A 20787-nucleotide genomic window follows, 5' to 3' on the forward strand; every position below is an offset into this window, starting at 1 on the left:
AAAACATCACAATTTACAAACTTATTTGACCAAAAAACACGCATTCAGGAATGTGAGCCATCTTTAGTTAGTTGGCCTACAACTATTACCTGGTTCACTTTCTGTCTCTTTCACTTTCCTGCCCACAGTTAATTTACAACACTTTAAATGATTCTCTTGTCAGAACCAGATATATGACGCCACAGAGAACTGCTGTGTTGAAGAGACCATAGTGCAATTGCCTGGAGTCGCCTGTGTGGATAAACTGCACCAAGGGCCCTGCATCCAGCTGTGCCACCTCAAATCCTCTGGTTTCCTGGAGAAGATGACTAAGGCAAAAGGTGCCTGAGTGCTCATTGGCCCCTGTCATGAAGAAATGCCTCAGGTAGGGTCCTGCTGGGCTCCAGGCAGGAGGGTGGGGTGTGGGGCAAGCAGGGGACGGTTCAGGTGTGGGCACACCTGCTCTGTCCTTCATCTCTCCACCTCTTGTCCCAGATCCTCACCCCCCTGCCCACCCTCTATGTCGCCCTCAACCCTGGTCTCACAAAGTCCTTCTCTGTGACTTGCTGGTTGAAGAGAAACCTGCCAGGTGGACCAGAGCTGATGATTCCTGCAGCAGCTGGGGGAGGATCCGGGGCTGGGCCTGGCCCTGGGATGTGGGGGTGGAGTGTGGTGCGGGGTGCTCTGATGGCTTGGAGACCACAACTCTGTGCGTCCCATCTCCTCATGATGCAATCCAAAATACAGCAATACTGAATGCAAACACCATTAAACACTATTAAACAAAGAGATTGTTTTTCTTGATTCTCTGCTTGCAAATTGTGTGGCACCCAGAGATAAAATTGTCTGTCTCTTAATGGCCTCACCTTCCCTTCATGAGTAGGCAGCATCAGCAGTGGCATCCTTCTGAGAATTTGTTGTGAAAGACTCAGCCAAAAAGCCTTGTTTGTTGTGATTGTAGCCTGAGCTAATGTGTGTTGTGAAGAGAAAGAGTTTCAAGTGACTCAGGCATCTCTCACCCTCTCAGCCTCAGGGCCCATTGTTTGCAAGGCACATTTAATCATCCACGGACTAGGACATACATCTCATTATCCAGCCTACTTAAGTTCCACTCAAGGCAGGTCTCATGCCAAGGATGACATCACCATTGATTAGAATAAAAGAATGTGTTTCCCCTCTGCTTTCAGATTTTGTCTGGAGGGACAGTGCAGAGTCCCAGCTCCAGGTTGTAGGTAGAAAGTGGGAGAGATGTCCAGTTAGCTCTGCACAGATCAGGAGGTCCAGGCAAAGCTTTCTGGACTGAGAATACCTGTTGCTTTCTGGACTGAGAATGAACTGCCCCAACACAAGAGGGGGACTGCTGAGCTTAGTTCCAGGGCCCATCAGAAAGCAAGCCAGGCCTGACCAGGCAGTGGCACAGTGGATAGAGCATCAGACTGGGACGTGGAGGAGCCAGGTTTGAAACCCCGAGGTCGCCAGCTTGAGTGCGGGCTCATCTGGTTTGAGCAAGGCTTGAGCCCAAGATCGCTGGCCCGAGCAAGGGGTCACTTGGTCTGCTGCGGCCCCACGGTCAAGGCACATATGAGAAAGCAATCAATGAACAACTAAGGTGCTGTAACAAAGAATTGATGCTTCTCATTTCTCTCCTTTCCTGTCTGTCTGTTCTTCTCTCTGCCTCTCTCTCTCCTCTCTCTCTGTCACACACACACACACACACACACACACACACACACACACACACACACACGAAAGGCAAACCAGCCATTGCCAAATGCTAAAAACAAAATCTTCTGCCCTTCCCCTGGCTTCTCTTCCACCTGGATCTTCTGTTCCTGAGGTCTCTTGCCCTGTCTCTTCCCATCCTCTGTAACTCTTCTCTCTTGACACTCTTTCTCAATCTACCTTTGTTCAATTTTTATCAATCTTCAGATATCACTTAAAGTAACAATACAGACAACAGGAATGTATTTTACTAAAAACTGTGCCATCTTTTGAAAATTAGAGCTTATACAGTGAGAATTGACAATATTGCTTACATCTCTTCCCCTCCCTAGCGGTAACTGCATTTACAAAATACTATTCGTATTTTTTATAAAGTTTATGCATTTCTATACATACAAATATGTGTACATATATGCCATGCTTTTCTCTTTATAAAAGTAAGGATAATATTATACCTACCCCTTCAGTACTAGGATTGGAGCTGTGAATCAGGTTGTGTAACATGCACTGAGCCATATTGTTGCAGGAACAAAGGAAGTGACTCTTGGAGGAGAAAGGTGCTCAGACAATGTTCTGGAGGAAGAGGCTTTATTCGCCAGCAGAGCAGTGTGACCTTCTAGGCATCACAACACGAACTCCCCCAAGTTAGCTTTTCTGAGTCTTATATACCTTTACAACTTTAGCTTGCATGTGAAAGTTGCCTGATATCTTTGACTTGTCTGCAGGCCTACCTGACTTTCGTATCTCTGGTAGGGAAGGAGGTATGAGATGAGGTTTGGACCATTTGTCCTTGATCGTTCACATATCCCGTTTTCCTTGCTTATGTCACAAGATATCTTAGGGAGCTAATAAAGAGGCTGCACAGCTGTGGTTTGTTACTTTTTAAACTAACTCAGTCAGCCCTTCTAGCCCTTCCTCCCTCGATGTGTAAATAGCAAACAAAATGAAACTAAACCATGGACAAATTGGTTGTCTAACACAAGAAGAGTATGAGCCCAAGTGGATCCAGGATTTTAGTTCCAAAATACATTTTTTAATGATTTCATTTATTGATTTTAGAGATAACAGAGAGAGTGAGAAAGGGTGGGGAAGAATGGGAAGCATCAACTTGTAGTAGTTGCTTCTCAAATGAGTCTTAGTCAGGCAAGCCTGGGGTTTCGAACCAGCAACCTCAGCATTCCAGGTCAATGCTTTATCCACTGCACCACCACAGATCAGGCTTTAAAAAATTTTTTTAAATACACTTTTTAATTTCCTGTAATAAATTTGACACTGACTCCAAACCCACCAAACAAGAGAATCATTTTTATTAAAGATTTTGTTTCTGGAGATGTTTCCTGTGGTTGCACAACTGTGTCTGCAGTTCTGACTTAACTTTCCCACACCCAGGTCAACATTTACAATCTCTTTTAGGGGAAAAGACTTTATTATACAGAGTTTGTCATGGAGAAGGGCCCTTGCTAACATACAACATCAAAGAGGCCCTTGCAGGTTGGCTCAGCAATAGAGCGTCCACCAGGTGTGTGGAAGTCCTGGGTTTGCTTCCCTGTCAGGGCACACAGAAGAGGCAACCATATGCTTTTCCCCTTGACCCATTTATCTCTCTATCTCTCTTCCCCACCCGCAATGGCTCAGTTGATTCGAGCATGCTGGCCCCCAGGCACTGAGGATGGCTCTTAGGAGCCATACCTCATGTACTAAAAATAGCTTGTTATGAGCATGGCCCCAGATGAGCAGAGCATTGGCCCCAGATGTGATTTTACGGGTGGATCTCCATCAGGGCACATGCAGAAATCTGTCTCTCTATCTCTCCTACTCTCATTACTGCTTTCTTACATTGCACCAAAATAAAGCTCCTCTCACAAATGGAGGCATGGTTAGTAGTTAAAGAAACAAGGAATCACAGTTTCTACTCCTTCTCTTACATGGATGAGCCTAAAACGCTCCTGTCGGGATAGCAGGATTTGATTTCTTTGGGATGTGTGATTTATGTTAAAGTGTTATTTCCATGTTTTTTATCTTGGAGAGAAATAAGTAATCCCCAACAGGTTAAATTGCCTACATCTTCCAGGTGACCCTTAGGTGATAACATTACACTATACTCCTCTGAGGTCTGTAATATATGACCAACAAAGTGTAGCCCCCAACAATCCTGTAGCCCTCCAATCTCAACTCTGGGGTCTGTTGGCATAGATGCGATCCAGCTCCATAACTCTTGAAATCCAGAATCTCAAGGACATAATCTTGGTTCTTTTTCTGCCCATGTCTATAAAACCAACGTTTCCCTCCAACGTGCTTTCCCTCACTCCAGTGGCACATAGGACAGCAAATTCAGGGGTTCGGTATGATTGACCTATGACACACATAATTTCACCTCCCCCTCTATCATGTGGGAATGAAAAGAAGTTACAGTATCTTTAGGAAAACAATATTCTTTCCCCTTATATCACCCCTTTTCTGGGTTCCAGTTTCTTCTTACCTGTCTAGTTGGTTCAGTCCCTCTCGCATCTAGTGACCAAGGCGAGTTACTTTTTTAATTGGTTGATTTCAGAGAGAGAAGGAGGGAGGGAGAAAGAGAGAAACTTCAATTTGTTGTTCCACTTATTTATGCACTCATTTGTTGATTCTTGTATGTGCTCTGACTGAGGATCGAACTGGTAACCTTGGCATATCAAGATGCTGCTCTAACCAACTGATCTACCTGGCCGAGACTAGGGGAGTTTTAAACCAAATAAAGAAATATACAAATCTCAGATGACTAATTTCATTGATGTCCTGTATTTTTCAGCATACAGGATCTATATTTATACCTAAATATTCCAATTTTTGAGGGAGCTATTTATAAATGTAATTGTTTTCTAAATTTTCCTTTCCATTTTTTCTGTGTGATGTCCTGTTCGACAACTTTTCTAAATTTACTTATTAGTTCCAGGAGCTTTTTGGTAGGTTTAGAATGGCTCCACCCTAGTGTCCTAGTGACCCTGCAAGTCTCCACATAGGCCACATAGGCAAAGCTTAACTGTAGCTGATCTATGTCTTGGAGAACACATTCTGACCCTTCCAGAACATGAGAACATAAGAGGCTTGTGGCTTGTGAAGAGCTACTACACACGGTTTCTCACCCACTTCTGTGTCTACTAGGGAAGCTGTATTGACGTAGTTTCTCATCTAGGATTCTGGGGAAGTATGAGGCTTTCTATCTTGCTCTCCTGATGGCAGGACTGCAGGCTATAAAGCTGCAGAGCTGGAGCATGGTATTGCCTACCCAAAACAGGGTGCCCTATCATCTGTTTTGCAGTCACCTGGCCTCTTTTGTTCCAGTGCCATCCAATGCAAGAGACATGAGGTTGTTGCTCCTGTGGCTAGTCTTACTTCTGCTGTCTATGTAAGTACTAAACTGAATCTAAAAAGCACTTGTTGCTTTGTGACTGACTGGCTGAATTTATCAACCTTTCCTCTGACTTGACAAGAGCTTTCATAAGATTTCTATGTGGATAATGCCATTATGCAGACATGAATTCTTGTAGTAATACCCTGTATGATTTTTCTTCATGATCAGTTCTACTGTTTATTGAGGGTTTTCTACTTTAGTTCAGAATTCCTTGCTTGTAAGTAGAGAATAATGAACAAAGAACCAAGCTAATTAATTTAAGAAACAGGAATGTAGTTCTTCCCGATCTATATTTCCAGCAGGTATGGTGCATAAATAGGCAGTGACTCCTATGAGGTGCATGATCAGAAGAATGCAGATGAAAACCTGCCAACGCAAATACCAATCTACACAAATAGACACCTGCCAAATTAGGAGAGGAAGGTTAAGGTGTATGTGTGCACTCGGCACTCTCACTGAAGTACCGCACATACATGTAAAGAGGACGGAGCCCTCCTCTAACCACGAGCTTTCACATGTATTAAAGTCTCTGCCTTATTTCTCTTTTAACCTCCCAATCTTTTTTACTGTGATGTGGGAGAAAGCCAGCAGAGAAAAGAGGGGCCCATCTAAACATAAGCCACTTACTATCTCATCTCAATAACAGCGATGGCAACAAAAAATAATAGTAGAAAACACGGAAGGAGTCTTTCTTTGGACAAGGAACTCTACAAGGCGCTCTTTCAGTACCTTTTATGGATCCAAGATGTCTATCCTATGTCTAGCTATTTCTTTTTCATTCTCCCAGCAGGGTTTCTGTGGCCCTTGCTCTTCTTCTAGATCACACTGCAACTTCATTATTTTCCTAAATAACTGCAGACAGCAAAGGCTGGAGGTGGATTGTGTGTAGGAGAGAAAAAACCCCTGGCAACTTTCAGGCTGGAGAAGAATGGCAAGTCTGGGACAACCTGGCATTTGATGTATGTTAGCCAAGGAATCTTTGCCAACTGTGTTTCCCTCTTGGCAATGTTAAAAAAAAAAAAGACACATCAACACTTTGAATGGTTCCAAGGTGGTATATAGGTATATACCCTGAGTCTTTGAGATATCTTGGAAGATGAAGTTCAGAAACATGTTACTAAATGTTTTTTAACATGTAACTATGACTCTTTATGCCCCTCCCTTTTTGTAAGCCCTGCCCTTCTGCTGTAATGTGAGGTGGGTGTGTTACCAGAGTATATAGGTCACAGCATACGGTCACAGCGTATGGTCCCAGACCTGGTCCTGCTCTCTGCCATCAAGTGCTCCGGAGGGTGATCAGGACCCATGGAGGCCAGAACCTCAGGTAAGGGCGCTCCAGCCCCAAGTCTAGTTTATGTGTTATCACTCCCATTGTTCCTCTGAACCTCAAACTTAATTCTCTTTCCTGCCCACATTGCCTTTCCACATTGAAATCACCCCTGTGTTATTTGTGACTTTATCAAATCACTCTCTTGACCTTTAAATTTTAGACTCTTAAATCTATTTTTTAAAAAACCTACATGTCCCATCTTTTTATACATTTCCTTCATCTCTCCAACTTTATCCATAGTCATGGTGCCCAGAAACTGAAATGAAGGAGCTTCAACTCCAAAACCTATTCAAGCCTGATCATATCCCCAAAGCGACCCTGCACCCCATTACCCCCTTGTCAACCTAACTTCAGCTTCCTCTCTCCTTCTTAATGACCTTACTGATCCCCTGCTCCGCCCTTCTCTCAACTGGGAAACTTCACTGCATTCTTTGATTCCTAAGGTCTAGTTCCAAGAGTTTTCCCTGTATTCTCTCCCCTCAAAAAGCCCAGGCTGCTCAGGCCCAGCTGTCTGGAGTCTTATCTGTGTCAGGAACTAGACCCTAAGCAGAGATGACCCTAAATACAAACCTTTAGAGCAAATCTGGAACTAAGCCCTCCTCACACTGCCCCGCTCTTTCTTGAGGTCAACAATCCCAGCCTCATCCTCAACCCCTTTTCTGGTTTTCCAGGTCTTGTCTGCATATCAATCTTCCTCCTCCTCCAGTGCTCAAAAGCAGACACAGGTGAGTGCAGGATGGAGAAGAATGAAGAGGGATGAGGCTGCCCTTGGGAAGTAGGACTGTGGTTCATAGAAGGCTCCTGATTTGGGGGGTAGGGTCCGTACCTGGTCCTCTATGAACCCACTAACAATTTCTGTCCAGGGGCCCGCATCAGCTCTAGGCTGTGGCTGATCCAGCGAGCACCCAGGTGTGGGAACCAGGTGTACAACCCTTTGAAACACTGTTGTGACCATGACACCATCCTATCCTTCAACCGGACCCGCCTCTGTGGCCCCAGCTGTACTTTCTGGCCCTGCGTTGAGCTCTGCTGCCCTGAGTCATTTGGCCCCCAGAAAAGGTTTGTTGTGAGGTTGAAGGTTTCTGGCATGAAGTTCCGGTGCTCTTCGTCTCCCATCTCCCGGGTCTGCGCCAGGTAAGGACCTGCCTCACTCTGGTGACATCAGGAAGAGGGGACTATGGTAGGGAGGGACTCTGGAGGCTGGGGCCCTCCTGGGTGGGGATCCTGGTCCTGCATCTCCCCATCCCTCTCTGGGTCTGCATGTCTTCTAAAATGCTCAGTCTCAGTCTCTCTTATTTTCTGCAGGGCATGAGGGACAACTAAGTTGTCCTCGTGGAACTGGAACATCTTCCTATAAGGACACATTCTTGCCTTGGTCAAGTAGCTCCATTGGTTAGAACATCGTCTCAATCTGCCAAGTTTGCTGGTTTGACCCCTGGACAAGACACATACAAGAATCATCAATGAGCCTGGCAGGATAGCACTGTGGGTTTGAGCATTCTCTCCAATACACCAAGGTTACAGGCTCAATCCCCTTCAGGGCACATACAAGAATCGATAAGTAAATACATAAATAAAGTGGAATAGCAAATTGAAGTTTCTCTCTCTTCTTTCTTCTCTCTAAAAATCAATAAATAATAATAAAAGCTGTGGTTTTTAATAAAGGACTCATTTTAGGATATAATAAAGAATGGGGAGCGGCACAGTTTTCAAATGATAAAAACATACTTTAGTGTCTGGTGAGGTTAAACATGTTCTTTATGAATTTCCAGTAGCAACTTGCTGAGAAATGGTTCCACAGGAACTTCTCTCTGCTCCTAAAGCCCACCGTGACTGCAGCAGTCTGGGTCACCTCAGTCAGCCTAAGTATTCTATCTCCACCTGGCTCAGGCTTCTTCTCTTAGCTAGTGGAGCAGGCGTGGGGAGGGGAGGTGCGTGTCCCTCCCTGTGGAGTGGAGAAGGCCCCAGCCCAGAACCACCTCGTGGTTCCTGCACCTGCAGCTCCTGTGGGAGGTGGGGAGGGCCGAGCCGCCCTGAGGGTCTGAGGGGAGAGGAGGGAGAGAACCTCAGCCTCACTGGGATGGGTGAGTTCTTTGTTCTGAACCCCCACTCTCTCCCCCTTGATCCCCAGCTCCCAACACTTCTACTCATACTTGATGGAGATGTCTCTGGTTGAAGAGAGAGAGGGATACAGTTTGAGAGTGAGTGAATGAGAGACAGAAACAGAGACAGAGAGTAATAGAAAGACTCCTGGGCCAGTTTGTCTCCTACTGAGTGTCTTGGTCATGAACATCTGGAAGCCCAGTGGGAGGCTTGGTGCAGAGCACTGGTTAGGAGGCCTAGATGTGGAACCTGACAGGGATGTGTGATCATGGGCTTATCAAATGTAAGCCTTCATTTACCATCCGAAACTGGAGGAAAATATCACCCATGCAGTAAGCAAATATGTACAGAGATCTGCTAGGTGCAGACACATTTTATTTTATTTTATTTTATTTTATTTTTTTCTTTTCTTTTCTTTTCATTTTTCTGAAGCTGGAAACGGGGAGAGACAGTCAGACAGACTCCCGCATGTGCCCGACCAGGATCCACCCGGCATGCCCACCAGGGGCGACGCTCTGCCCACCAGGGGGCGATGCTCTGCTCATCCTGGGTGATGCCATATTGCGACCAGAGCCACTCTAGCACCTGAGGCAGAGGCCAAGGAGCCATCCCCAGCCCCGGGCCATCTTTGCTCCAATGGAGCCTTGGCTGCGGGAGGGGAAGAGAGAGACAGAGAGGAAAGCGCGGCGGAGGGGTGGAGAAGCAAATGGGCGCTTCTTCTGTGTGCACTGGCCGGGAATCCAACCCAGGTCCCCCTCACGCTAGGCCCATGCTCTACCGCTGAGCCACCGGCCAGGGTGCAGACACATTTTAGAGTTGGAATCAGAGAGATGACCAAGTCACTGGTCAGGACAAGGCCTGCTATTGTGATGGTATCAGGCCCTGAGCAAGACAGCACAGTAGTCAGACTTGATTGTGGGCTCAAACACACCCTGAGTTCAAATTTCATATTTGTTAGATTCTACCAGAGTGAACCAGGTGAGTTCAGGCCAGTTACTAAAATCTCTATGAGCCCCATTTCCTCAGCTGGAAAGCGGGGATTCTGTTATTCCTAAACTCATGTGATAGTGGAGATGATTAAAAGGCTGGATGCCTATAAATGGCTGAGAACAGACAGGACCCAGCAGGTTGTCAGAGTGGCTCAGTATTGTCACTCCCACCAGGTCGACATCCTGAGGGATGTGACTCTCTGACACTGCCTACTCTGCCTCTTCCTCTCACCCAGCCTCAACACCTCTGCCTGTTCTACCATATGATGAGTTTCTCTCCGCTTTAGGGCCTTTGCTCCTGTTATATCTCCTGTCTGAAATTCTCTTCCCCTGTGTCACTCCAAAAGCCTCAGCTTCAGTATGTCCTCCAAGAGGCCTTTATGGCCCACAGAATCTATGTTCATTCATTACATGTCATTTGTTCTGTTTTCTTATTTGACAGCTTCCTTACCTAAAATAATGGTGAAAATAACATTTATGAGTATTTTAGTTAAAATTTTCTTCACAATAGGAAAAGTTTAAAAGTTCTACTAGAATTCATATTTAAACGAGTATATTGAGTCTTACTTCATTGAAGAGTACAAATGGTGTCATGACTCAGTTAACAAGAGGCCTGGAAGCTGGAGACAGAATCCTGTGGTCCTGGGCTGGCTGCCTAAGGAAACCTGATGGAGAGAAGTGAGAGTGACCTACCTGTAGGCCCCAGAAGAGGTCTGTCTTTGTCTTTGCAATCTCTTTCAGTTCAGTTCAAATAACACCTTGTGAAGCCATTTTTCTCATTAAATCAGAAAAAATGTAAGAGAAAAATACATGTGTGTTGATATATTGTTATATTGTCTTGCAGCCCAGAAATATGAATTTGTTCTAAGCAATTTAAACTGAGAAACTCGGGTCAAGAGACCCTGGGGCTGCAGATATATTTAAAGTTTTCTAACCCTATGAGCCTAAATTTATTAGGACCCCTCCTTTATGATTAGGGAAATTGAGGCACACATTGTAAAAGAAGCATTGTGAATTCGCCCAGATCTCCCTGTTAGTATCAATGAGAGCTGAGATTTAACCCAGAATGTTTTTGGAGCCAGTTAGAACTTGATGACCACATTCTGTTACCAGTGCCAGTCTCCATGACAACGGTGGGGGCTTGTCCCTGACATGGACATGTCTGTGGGACCAACATACTTTATTTCCTCTGAATGCTCCACTGGCATTCTCAGAGTTTTCTTCTCTTCTTCAAGCCCCAGGCAGAAATCTCTAGCACTCAGTCCCTTTTAACAAACACCCCTCAATACAGAATCACCAGTCTTTTTTCCCCTTTACCTTAAATGTTGCAAGTCGTAAAGAACAATCCTTTCTTCTTACTTGTTACTATAAGATCTGACAAAAATTCTAAGTCCTTGAGAATCAGTCTTTCCATGTAAAAATTTTTAATATATCCTTAATTCCATACATTCCAAATAAAAACTATTCTAAATACATCATATAAAATTTGTTATTTTTAAAAATGAAACTACATGAATTATTTTTAGAAATTGACACATGAAAAACTAAGTGTTGGCAATTCCTCAAAAATTAATAAAAAGTGAATAAATGAAGGGCTACTTTCTATGTTAAAAATGAAAAATAAGCCTGACCAGGCAGTGGCGCTGTGGATAGAGCGTCGGACTGGGATGCAGAAGGACCTAGGTTCGAGACCCGAGGTCACCAGCTTGAGCGCGGGCTCATCTGGCTTAAACCAAAAAGCTCACTAGCTTGGACCCAAGGTCGCTGGCTTGAGCAAGGGGTTACTCGGTCTGCTGAAGGCCCGCGGTCATGGCACATATGAGAAAGCAATCAATGAACAACTAAAGTGTCGCCACTAAAAACTGATGATTGATGCTTCTCATCTCTCTCTGTTCCTGTCTGTCTGTCCCCATCTATCCCTCTCTCTGATTCTCTCTCTGTCCCTGTAAAAACAAAACAAAACAAAACAAAAACCACAAAAATAAAAAAAAAAAAATGAAGCAGAGGATTACATCTGACCCAGCAAAGACTCTATGCATGGACTGAGTGAATTCCTGGCCTCGTGAACCTGAAGCTGCGATAGACTCTCTGTGCAGTGGCTTTGGCCACGTGGCTTGACAAGCATCTCTGTCATCCAAACACTGAACACCTAAAAGGGGATACAATAATGGGCACTCCTGACCAGTGACGGGTATCTCACCTTTTATCCATGTTCTAACAGCTATACTTTCTCTTTTTAAAAATTTTATTTAGAAAACTAAATTTAACAGGGTGAAATTGATCAATAAGAATACATAAGTTTCAGGTAAATATCTCTATAGCATTTGGACAGTTAATTATGTTGTATACCCATCACCCAAAGTCAAATCATTTTCTGCCACTTTACATTTGTCTCTCTTTACATCCTTCCCACCGCATCCCCACAACCCCCTCGCCCTGGTAACCACTTCACTTTTATCTATGTCCATGAGTCAAAGTTTTATTTCCCACCTATGTGTGAAATCATACAGTTCTTAGCTTTTTATTATTTATTTCTTTAACTCAATATAATGTTCTCAAGGTCCATGCATGTTGTCATAAATGGCACTATGTCATAATTTCTTATAGTTGAGTAGTATCTAAGTCTCTTAACATTGCACGATATCTCATGTGCTTCTCAGCACAAGGATGGAGGCAGACTGTCAGTACCATGGACAGATCCCATTTGTTTTGGTGCTACCAGCATATCTTTGTGTGAAAAAGTAGACAGCTGAAAAGTTTTCCACACTGTAGTACAGAGAACCCCAGAAAATGTTCGAGGAATATGTCCTGGGATGACAGAGTAAGGTCTGATTAAAAGTGTGAATGAATCCTGAAGGAACTAAAGTCAGGGAGATCTACAGGGACCCAAGTCCTAGAACTCATCTTTACACATGCCTTGTGTCAGATTTCTGGTCACAACTACCAGTTGTGCAACTACCAGTATCCACATTCAATAATGAAAGAATCATTTTATAATTGCTCTTGAGTCCACAGGTCATCTAGGTGGTTATATCAATCTGAGCCAAAATCAGTTAAAGTTGATCATGGCAGGGGTTATCCAAATGATTGTGCTCAGCTGGTGAGTAGACTGGGTTTTGGCTCATCTACAAACTAATTCACTTGTCAATGTAAAAATACTCAAACCTGTAAAGAATTTATATAAAAATTTATTTAAAAAATGACATCAGAGTAGTGGTGGCATGAGGGATGTCCTTGAAATTTTGGCAGGTTGAGAAACTGTAGCACAGTGAGGGAACTACAGATAGGCTTTCAGGCTTACCTTAAGGAATCTGCACGTGAAATTGACTGATGGTGGGGTGGGGTGAGAAGGGGGCGGAAGATAAGATGCACTCACAGTTGTCCTCTGTAGTGGAGATAGGCCCAGACTGTCTGTTTTTTTGTCTTCCAGGGCTCCAGAGATGGGAGAGGCCTGGAGTGACTGGGTCTTCTCCTGCCAGGAGGAGGGGAGAGATTGAGAAGCAGTTGGGGACATACTAGACTAGGGCAGTGGCAGAACGAGGGGTCACAATCAGTGTTCCACAGTCTGCCAGGAGTTTTCACTTGGCACAGAGACAGAGAGAGACAAACTGCAGCAAAGGTGTCTCCAGATCCCGCTTCTCTCCTCTCATGGGTTGCAAAGAATGGTGGGGATATGCCCCACAACTGGTTCTATAGGACTGCTTTTTCCCCTGAGGAATGGGGTGCTCTGTGTCTGGTACCCTGGTCTGATGGCATGTGCAGAGAAGTGTGAAGAGACCTAAAATTGCCATTGCTAAAGCCATAAAGCCCTCAGAACATACCCCACTCATCATCATGACTGCAGCCCTGCCTGCATCATCACAACAGTAACATCTCAGCAAAGAACAGCCCAGAAATTTCAGAGTTAAAATTTGTTATCCACTGCAACATACTGGAAGAAAACAGAAAAACTTCTCAGAAATAAAATTTATTTTTTTCTTCTGAATTTATTTCCTTAAGTTTTTATTTTTTTATATTTTGTGGGTGTTTTGTTTATGATATTGTATTTTGTTTTTTGTTATTCTTTTGTGGTTTTTCTCTTTTACTTTTTATTATTTTTTAAAGTCTTATGTTTTTATTGTCTTTTCTTTTCCTTTTTTTTTCTTTAGGTTGTGTTTTTTTCACTTCTTAGCAATATTACTCTCAACTTCCATCAAGGCAGAAGAAAATAAACACCATGGTTACATAAGAAAGAGATGTAGGTCAGAAAGAAAATGAAAAATCTCCAGAAAGCAGTTCAATCACATGGAAACCTTGGAGTTAAACAATAAAAGAAAATCAAAATTGGAAGTTTTTGAAAACACTCAATGAGATGAGAGAAAACACTGATAGGCAATTTAATGAGCCAAAAATAACAACAACAACAAATTAATGAAAAAAATAACTATTTCATCAAGCAAATTGAAACTTTAAAAATGAACCAAATGCAGATGAAGAACTCAATTCATGAACTGAAAATGAGCTAGCAAGTTTAGCTATAGAACAGGCTAGACAGAGAAGAAAATCAGTGATATCAAAGACAGGCAACTAGAAATGCTACAGAGAGAAGATAGAGACTCACAAATTTTAAAGAATAATAATAGAGCTCTACAAGAATTGTCTAAGTCCATCAGAAAGAACAATATAAAAATAATAGGTATTTTAGAAAAAATAAATTACCAGTAAAAGCCACAACAAGGTCACAATAAAACCAAGAATTAAATGTGACAAAAACATAGAAGGGGAGAGGATAAAAATCAACAATAGCAAAGGAAGATGGAGTGGAGAGGCACTCATTAGACAAAGGACTCTTTTTTTTTTTTTTCTTTCTGAAGCTGGAAACGGGGAGAGACAGTCAGACAGACTCCCGCATGCGTCCGGCTGGGATCCACCCTGCACGCCCCCCAAGGGCGACGCTCTGCCCCCCAAGGGCGACGCTCTGCCCACCAGGGGGCGATGCTCTGCCCACCAGGGGGCGATGCTCTGCCCCTCCGGGGGCGTCGCCCTGCCGCGACCAGAGCCACTCCAGCGCCTGGGGCAGAGGCCAAGGAGCCATCCCCGGCGCCCAGGTCATCCGCGCTCCAATGGAGCCCCGGCTGCGGGAGGGGAAGAGACAGAGAGGAAGGAGGGGGGGTGGAGAAGCAAATGGGTGCCTCTCCTATGTGCCCTGGCCGGGAATCGAACCTGAGTCCCCCGCACGCCAGGCCGACGCTCCACCACTGAGCCAACCGGCCAGGGCCGACAAAGGACTCTTGTACATATGAAAAATGTTCTCTTAATACCCTAATGGTAACCACCCACAAAAAAAACACTACTGAAAACATACCCTAAAATAGAAGATGCAGGGGAAAGAAGCATGGAATACTACCAAACAAAAACAAATGATAAAAACACAAAAGAGAAGAACCAAAGGAGACACAGAGCCAGAAGAAAACAGACCACAAAATGGCTATAGGAAACCCTCAAGCACCAATAACTACCCTAAATGTAAATGGACTGAACTAACCAATAAAGAGGCACAGAGTAGCAGATTGGATCAAAAAGCAAAACCCAACCATATCTGCCTTTAAAAGGCATATCTAAGTTGCAAGGACTAAAGTAGACTCAAACTGAAAGGTTGGAAAGCATTCCTCATGAAAATAATACCCAAAGAAAAGCAGGTCTAGACACACAAATATCTGACAATGCTGACTTCAAGACAACACAGGTAACAAGAGAAAAAGATGAGCATTTCATATTGATAAAGGGGACATTGTATCAAGAAGATATAACACTTCTTAATATATATGCTCAGAATCAGGGAGTACCAAAATATATAAGACATCTATTATCTGCTCTAAAAATAGAAACAGACAAAAACAAAATCATACCTGGCAATCTCAACACACCATTGACAGCTACTAACCAAACAGAAGATCAATAACAAAATATTGGCCTTACCAAATAGACATGATAAACATTTACAGAACATTTCACCCCAAAACATCAGATTATACATTATTTTCCAGTGTGCATGTAACTATCTCAAGGAAAGACCATATGCTGAGACACAAAACTAACATCAACAAATTCAGGAAGACTGACATTATACCAACCATATTTTCTGACCATAAAGCTTTGAAATTAGAATTCAGTTGCAAAAAGGAAGTAAAGAAATCCATAAAAATGTAGAAATTAAGCAACATACTTCTAAAAAATGACTGGGACAAAGAAGAAATAAAAGCAGAGATCAAAAAAAAAAAAAATAAAAAAAAAATAATCAAAAAAAAAAAAAAAAAAAAAAAAGCAGAGATCAGTCTGACCTGTGGTGGCGCAGTAGAAAAAGCATCGACCTGGAAATGCTGAGGTCACTGGTTCAAAACCCTGGGCCTAAAGGCAAGAGAAGTGAAGGCAAAAATTAATGAATGGGACTACATCAGACTAAAAAGTTTTTGCTCAGGAAGAGAAACTGATAACAAAATAAACAGACAGACAACAAAATGAGAAATGATATTGTCAAACAACAGCTCAGATAAGGGCCTAATATCCAAAATTTACAAAGAACTCATAAAAGTCAACAACAAACAAACAAACAATCCAATAAAAAATGGGAAGAGGACATGAACAGACACTTCTCCCAGGAAGAAATACAAATGGCCAACAGATATATGAAAAGATGCTCATCTTCTTTAGTTATTAGAGAAATGCAAATCAAAACTGCAATGAGATACCACTTCACACCTGTTAGATTAGCTATTATTAACAAGACAGGTAATAGCAAATGTTGGAGAGACTGTGGAGAAAAAGGAACCCTCATACACTGTTGGTGGGAATGTAAAGTAGTACAACCATTATGGAAGAAAGTATGGTGGTTCCTCAAAAAACTGCAAATAGAACTACCTTATGACCCAGCAATCCCTCTACTGGGTATATACACCCAAAACTCAGAAACATTGATACATAAAGACACATGCAGTCCCATGTTCATTGCAGCATTGTTCACAGTGGCCAGGACATGGAAACAACCAAAAAGCCCATCAATAGATGACTGGATAAAGAAGATGTGGCACATATACACTATGGAATACTACTCAGCCATAAGAAATGATGACATCGGATCATTTACAGCAAAATGGTGGGATCTTGATAACATTATACGAAGTGAAATAAGTAAATCAGAAAAAACCAGGAACTGCATTATTCCATACATAGGTGGGACATAAAAGTGAGACTAAGAGACATTGATAAGAGTGTGGTGGTTACGGGGAGAGGGAGGAGAGGGAGAGGGGAAGAGGGAGGGGGAGGGACACAAAGAAAACTAGATAGAAGGTGACAGAGGACAATCTAACTTTGGGTGATGGGTATGCAACATAATTGAATGACAAGATAACCTGGACTTGTTATCTTTGAATATATGTATCCTGATTTATTGATGTTGCTCCATTAAAAAAATAAAATTATTAAAACAAACAAACAAAAAAAACAAAACCCTGGGCTTGCCTGGTAAAGGCACATATGGGAGTTGATGCTTCCTGCTCTTCTCTTTTCTCTCTCTGTCTCTGTCTCTCTTCTCTCTCTCTCTCTCCCTCTCTCTCTCCTTTCTAAAATGAATAAATAAAAAAAAAGCAGAGATCAAAAGATATATATAGATAAATGAGAATGACAACATAACATATCAAAATTTCTGGGATGAAGTGAAAGCAGTAATAAGAGGAAAGTTCATATCATTAATTCCTGATCTCTCCCCTTGAAATTTCAACAAATTGAACAACTATATAAAACACAGAGAAGAAACCCCAGGTAGGCTCACAGCCATGCCTGAAAGATCCACACACTCAAGGGACTGAAGATGGGATATGTTGAACAGGAAGGCAAGAATAAAACACTTTTGTGGTAGACTCTGGAAAGGAGAGAAGCCAGATGACCAAATTTTTCGCTTTCCAGTCTCAAAGTGGTTGATCAATGTCACCCTGTTAAATTTAATTTTCTAAATTAAAAAAATGGGGAGAGGACCTAAATAGACACTTCTCTCCAGAAGATATACAAATGGCCAACAAATGTATGAAATGATGCTTATTTTTATTAGCTATTAGAGAAATGCAAATCAAAATTACAATGAGATACTACCTCACACCCATTAGATTAGCTACAATCTACAAGACATGTAATAACAAGAGTTGGAGAGGCTGTGGAGAAAAAGGAACCCTCATTCACTGCTGGTGGGAATGTAAACTAGTACAGCCATTATGGAAGAAAGTGTGATGGCTCTTCAAACAATTAAGACCAAAACTATCATATGACCCAGCAATCCCTCTACTGGGTATCTATTCAAAATCTTGTAAACATTGGTATACAAAGTTACTTGCACCCCCATGTTCATTGCAGCATTATTCACAGTGGCCAAGACATAAAAACCACCAAAGTGTCTTTTGATAGAGGATTGGATAAAGAAGATGTGGTACATATATACAAGGAATACTACTAAGTCACAAGAAATGATGACATTTTGCCTTTTACAACAACATGGATGGATCTTGAGAACATTATACTAAGTGAATTAACTATGTCCCAAAAAGCTAAGAACTATATGATTTTGCACATAGATGGGATATAAAATTGAGACCCATGGGCATAGATAAAAGAAAAGTGGTAGGCCCTGCCCAGTTGGCTCAGTGGATTGAGCATGGCCCAGCATATGGACATCCTGGATTCTATGTCCCATCAGGGCACACATGAGAAGTGACCATCTGCTTCTCTTCACTTCTGTCAACTTTTTTCCTGCCTCTTTTCTCCCATTACCAGTGGCTCAATTGGTTCAAGCATAGGCTCTGGGTATTAAGGATAGCCTGGTTTGGTCCAAGTGCATCAGCTTCAGGCACTAAAAATAGCTTGGATAATTTGAGCAGCAGCCCCAGATGGGTGTTGCCAGGTGGATCTTGGTCAGGGTGCATGCGGGAGTCTTTCTTACTATCTCCCCTCCTCTCGTTTTAAAAAAATAAAGTGAAGTGGTTACCAAGGGAAGGGTGTTTTGAAGAAGGGGTATGGTGGAGGGGAGTAAAAATGGACAAATATACATTGATGGAAAATTATTTGACTTTGGTTGATGGACACACAACACAATCAACAGTTCAAATGTTATAGAAATATTTACCCTAAAAATATGTACTTTTATTGATCAATGTCATCCCATTAAATTTAATTTTCTAAATTAGAATTGTTTAAATATAAAAAAATTTTAATTAAAAAATTGATATAATATCAAGCATAGTTTTATATTTCTGACCATGATGGCATGATACTAAAAATCAACTACTATAGAAAACTGAAAAACATTCAAACAGTTGGAAGCAAAATAGCATGTTATTAAATAACAAATAGGTTAACAATGAGAGCAAGGAAAAAATAAAAAATTTCCTTAAAACAAATGAAAATGAACATACAACTTCTCAAAATCTATGGGACACAGTGAAAGCAGTCCTGAGAGGGAAATTCAAGCATTACAGGCATATATCAAGAAGCAAGAAAAATCTCAAATAAACTATCTAACCCTGAACCTAAAAGAACTAGAAAAAGAACAACAAAGAAAGCCAGGAGGAAGTAAAGGAGGAAATAATACAGATCAGAACAAGAATAAATGACAGAGAGGCTAAAAAAACCCCCAAAAAACAGAGATTAATGAAACCAAGATCTGGTCATTTAAAAAGGTAAACAAGATTGATGAACATTTAACCAGACTCATCAAGAAAAAAAGAGAGAGGACCCAAATAAATGGAAGTAGGAATGAAAGAGAAGGAACAACTGACACCACAGAAATACAAAATATTGTAAGAAAATATTATGAAGAGCCATATGCCAAAAAACTGAACAACTTGGGTGAAGTGGAAAAATTCCTAGAAACATACAATCTTCCAAAACTGAAACTGGAAGAATCAGAAAATCTGAGTAGACCGATTATAACAAATGAAATGGAAGCAGTTATCAAAAAACTCCCAGCAAAAAAAAGTCCTGGACCGGATGGCTTCACAGGCAAATTTTACCAAACATTCAAAAAAGAACTAACACCTACCCTTATCAAACTAATCCAAAATATTCAAGAGGAAAGAAGACTGCCAAGCTCATTTTACGAATCATACATTATCCTAGTAACAAAACCAGGTAAGGACACTACAAAGATAGAAAACTATAGGTCAATATTCTTGATGAGCATAGGTGCTAAAACTCTCAACAAAATATTAGCAAACCAGATCCAGCAATACATTTAAAAGATCATACATCACAATGAAGTGGGATTTATTCTGGGGAAGTAGGGCTGGTACAATATTTGCAAATCAATAAATGTGATGCATCATGTAAACAAAATGAAGAGTAAAAATCACATGATCATATCAATATATGCAGAATAAGCATTTGATAAAATCTAGCACCCATTTATGATAAAAAAAACACTCGGCCAAGTAGGAATACAGGGAACATACCTCAACATAATAAAGGCCATATATGACAAACCGACATTCAACATCATATTCAATGGGCAAAAACTAAATGCAATTCCCTTATGATCAGGGACAAGAAAGGGGTGGCGCTTTTCACCACTCTTACTCAACATAGTACCAATAGTCCTAGCCACAGCAATTATACAAAAAGAAGAAATAAAAACATCCAAATTGGAGAAGAACTAGTAAAACTATCATTATTTGCTGATGACATGATACTGTACATAAAAAACCCTAACAACTCCACAAAAAATCTACTAGACCCAATAAATGAATTTGGCAAAGTGGCAGGATACAAAATTAATATTCAGAAATCAGTGGCATTTTTATACACCAACAATGAATTTTCAGAAAGAGAAATTAAGAAAACAATTTTATTTATTATTTGGAACAAAAAAATGAATAAAATAAAGTACATGGGAGTAAATTTAACCTAGGAGGTAAAAGATCCATCCTTAGTCAAAAAATATAGGACATTGAAAAAAGAAATCGAGGAAGATATAAACAAGTGGAAGCATACACTGTGTTCATGGATGAGAAGAATTAACATCATTAAAATGTCCATACTATGGCCCTGGACAGTTAGCTCAGTCAGTTAAGAGCGTCATCCCAAAACAACAAGGTTGTAGGTTTGATGCCCAGACAGGTCACACATGAAAAGCAACCAAAAAATGCACGACTGAGTGGAACAACAAATGCTTCCCTTCCCCCTCCTGTCTCTCTCACTTCCTCTCTCTGTCTTTCTAAAAATCTATTTTAAAAAATGGCTGATAGCTCAGTTGT

General features: G+C 41.7%; 1 pseudogene; it reads left to right on the forward strand.

Moving 5' to 3' along the window:
- Positions 1-6397: 6397 nt before the first annotated feature.
- The window catches only part of LOC136398179 (programmed cell death protein 2-like), a 37433-nt pseudogene continuing 23043 nt past the window's right edge, over positions 6398-20787 (forward strand).

The sequence above is a fragment of the Saccopteryx leptura genome, chromosome 3 (assembly GCF_036850995.1).
Source record: "Saccopteryx leptura isolate mSacLep1 chromosome 3, mSacLep1_pri_phased_curated, whole genome shotgun sequence".
Lineage (NCBI taxonomy): Eukaryota > Metazoa > Chordata > Mammalia > Chiroptera > Emballonuridae > Saccopteryx > Saccopteryx leptura.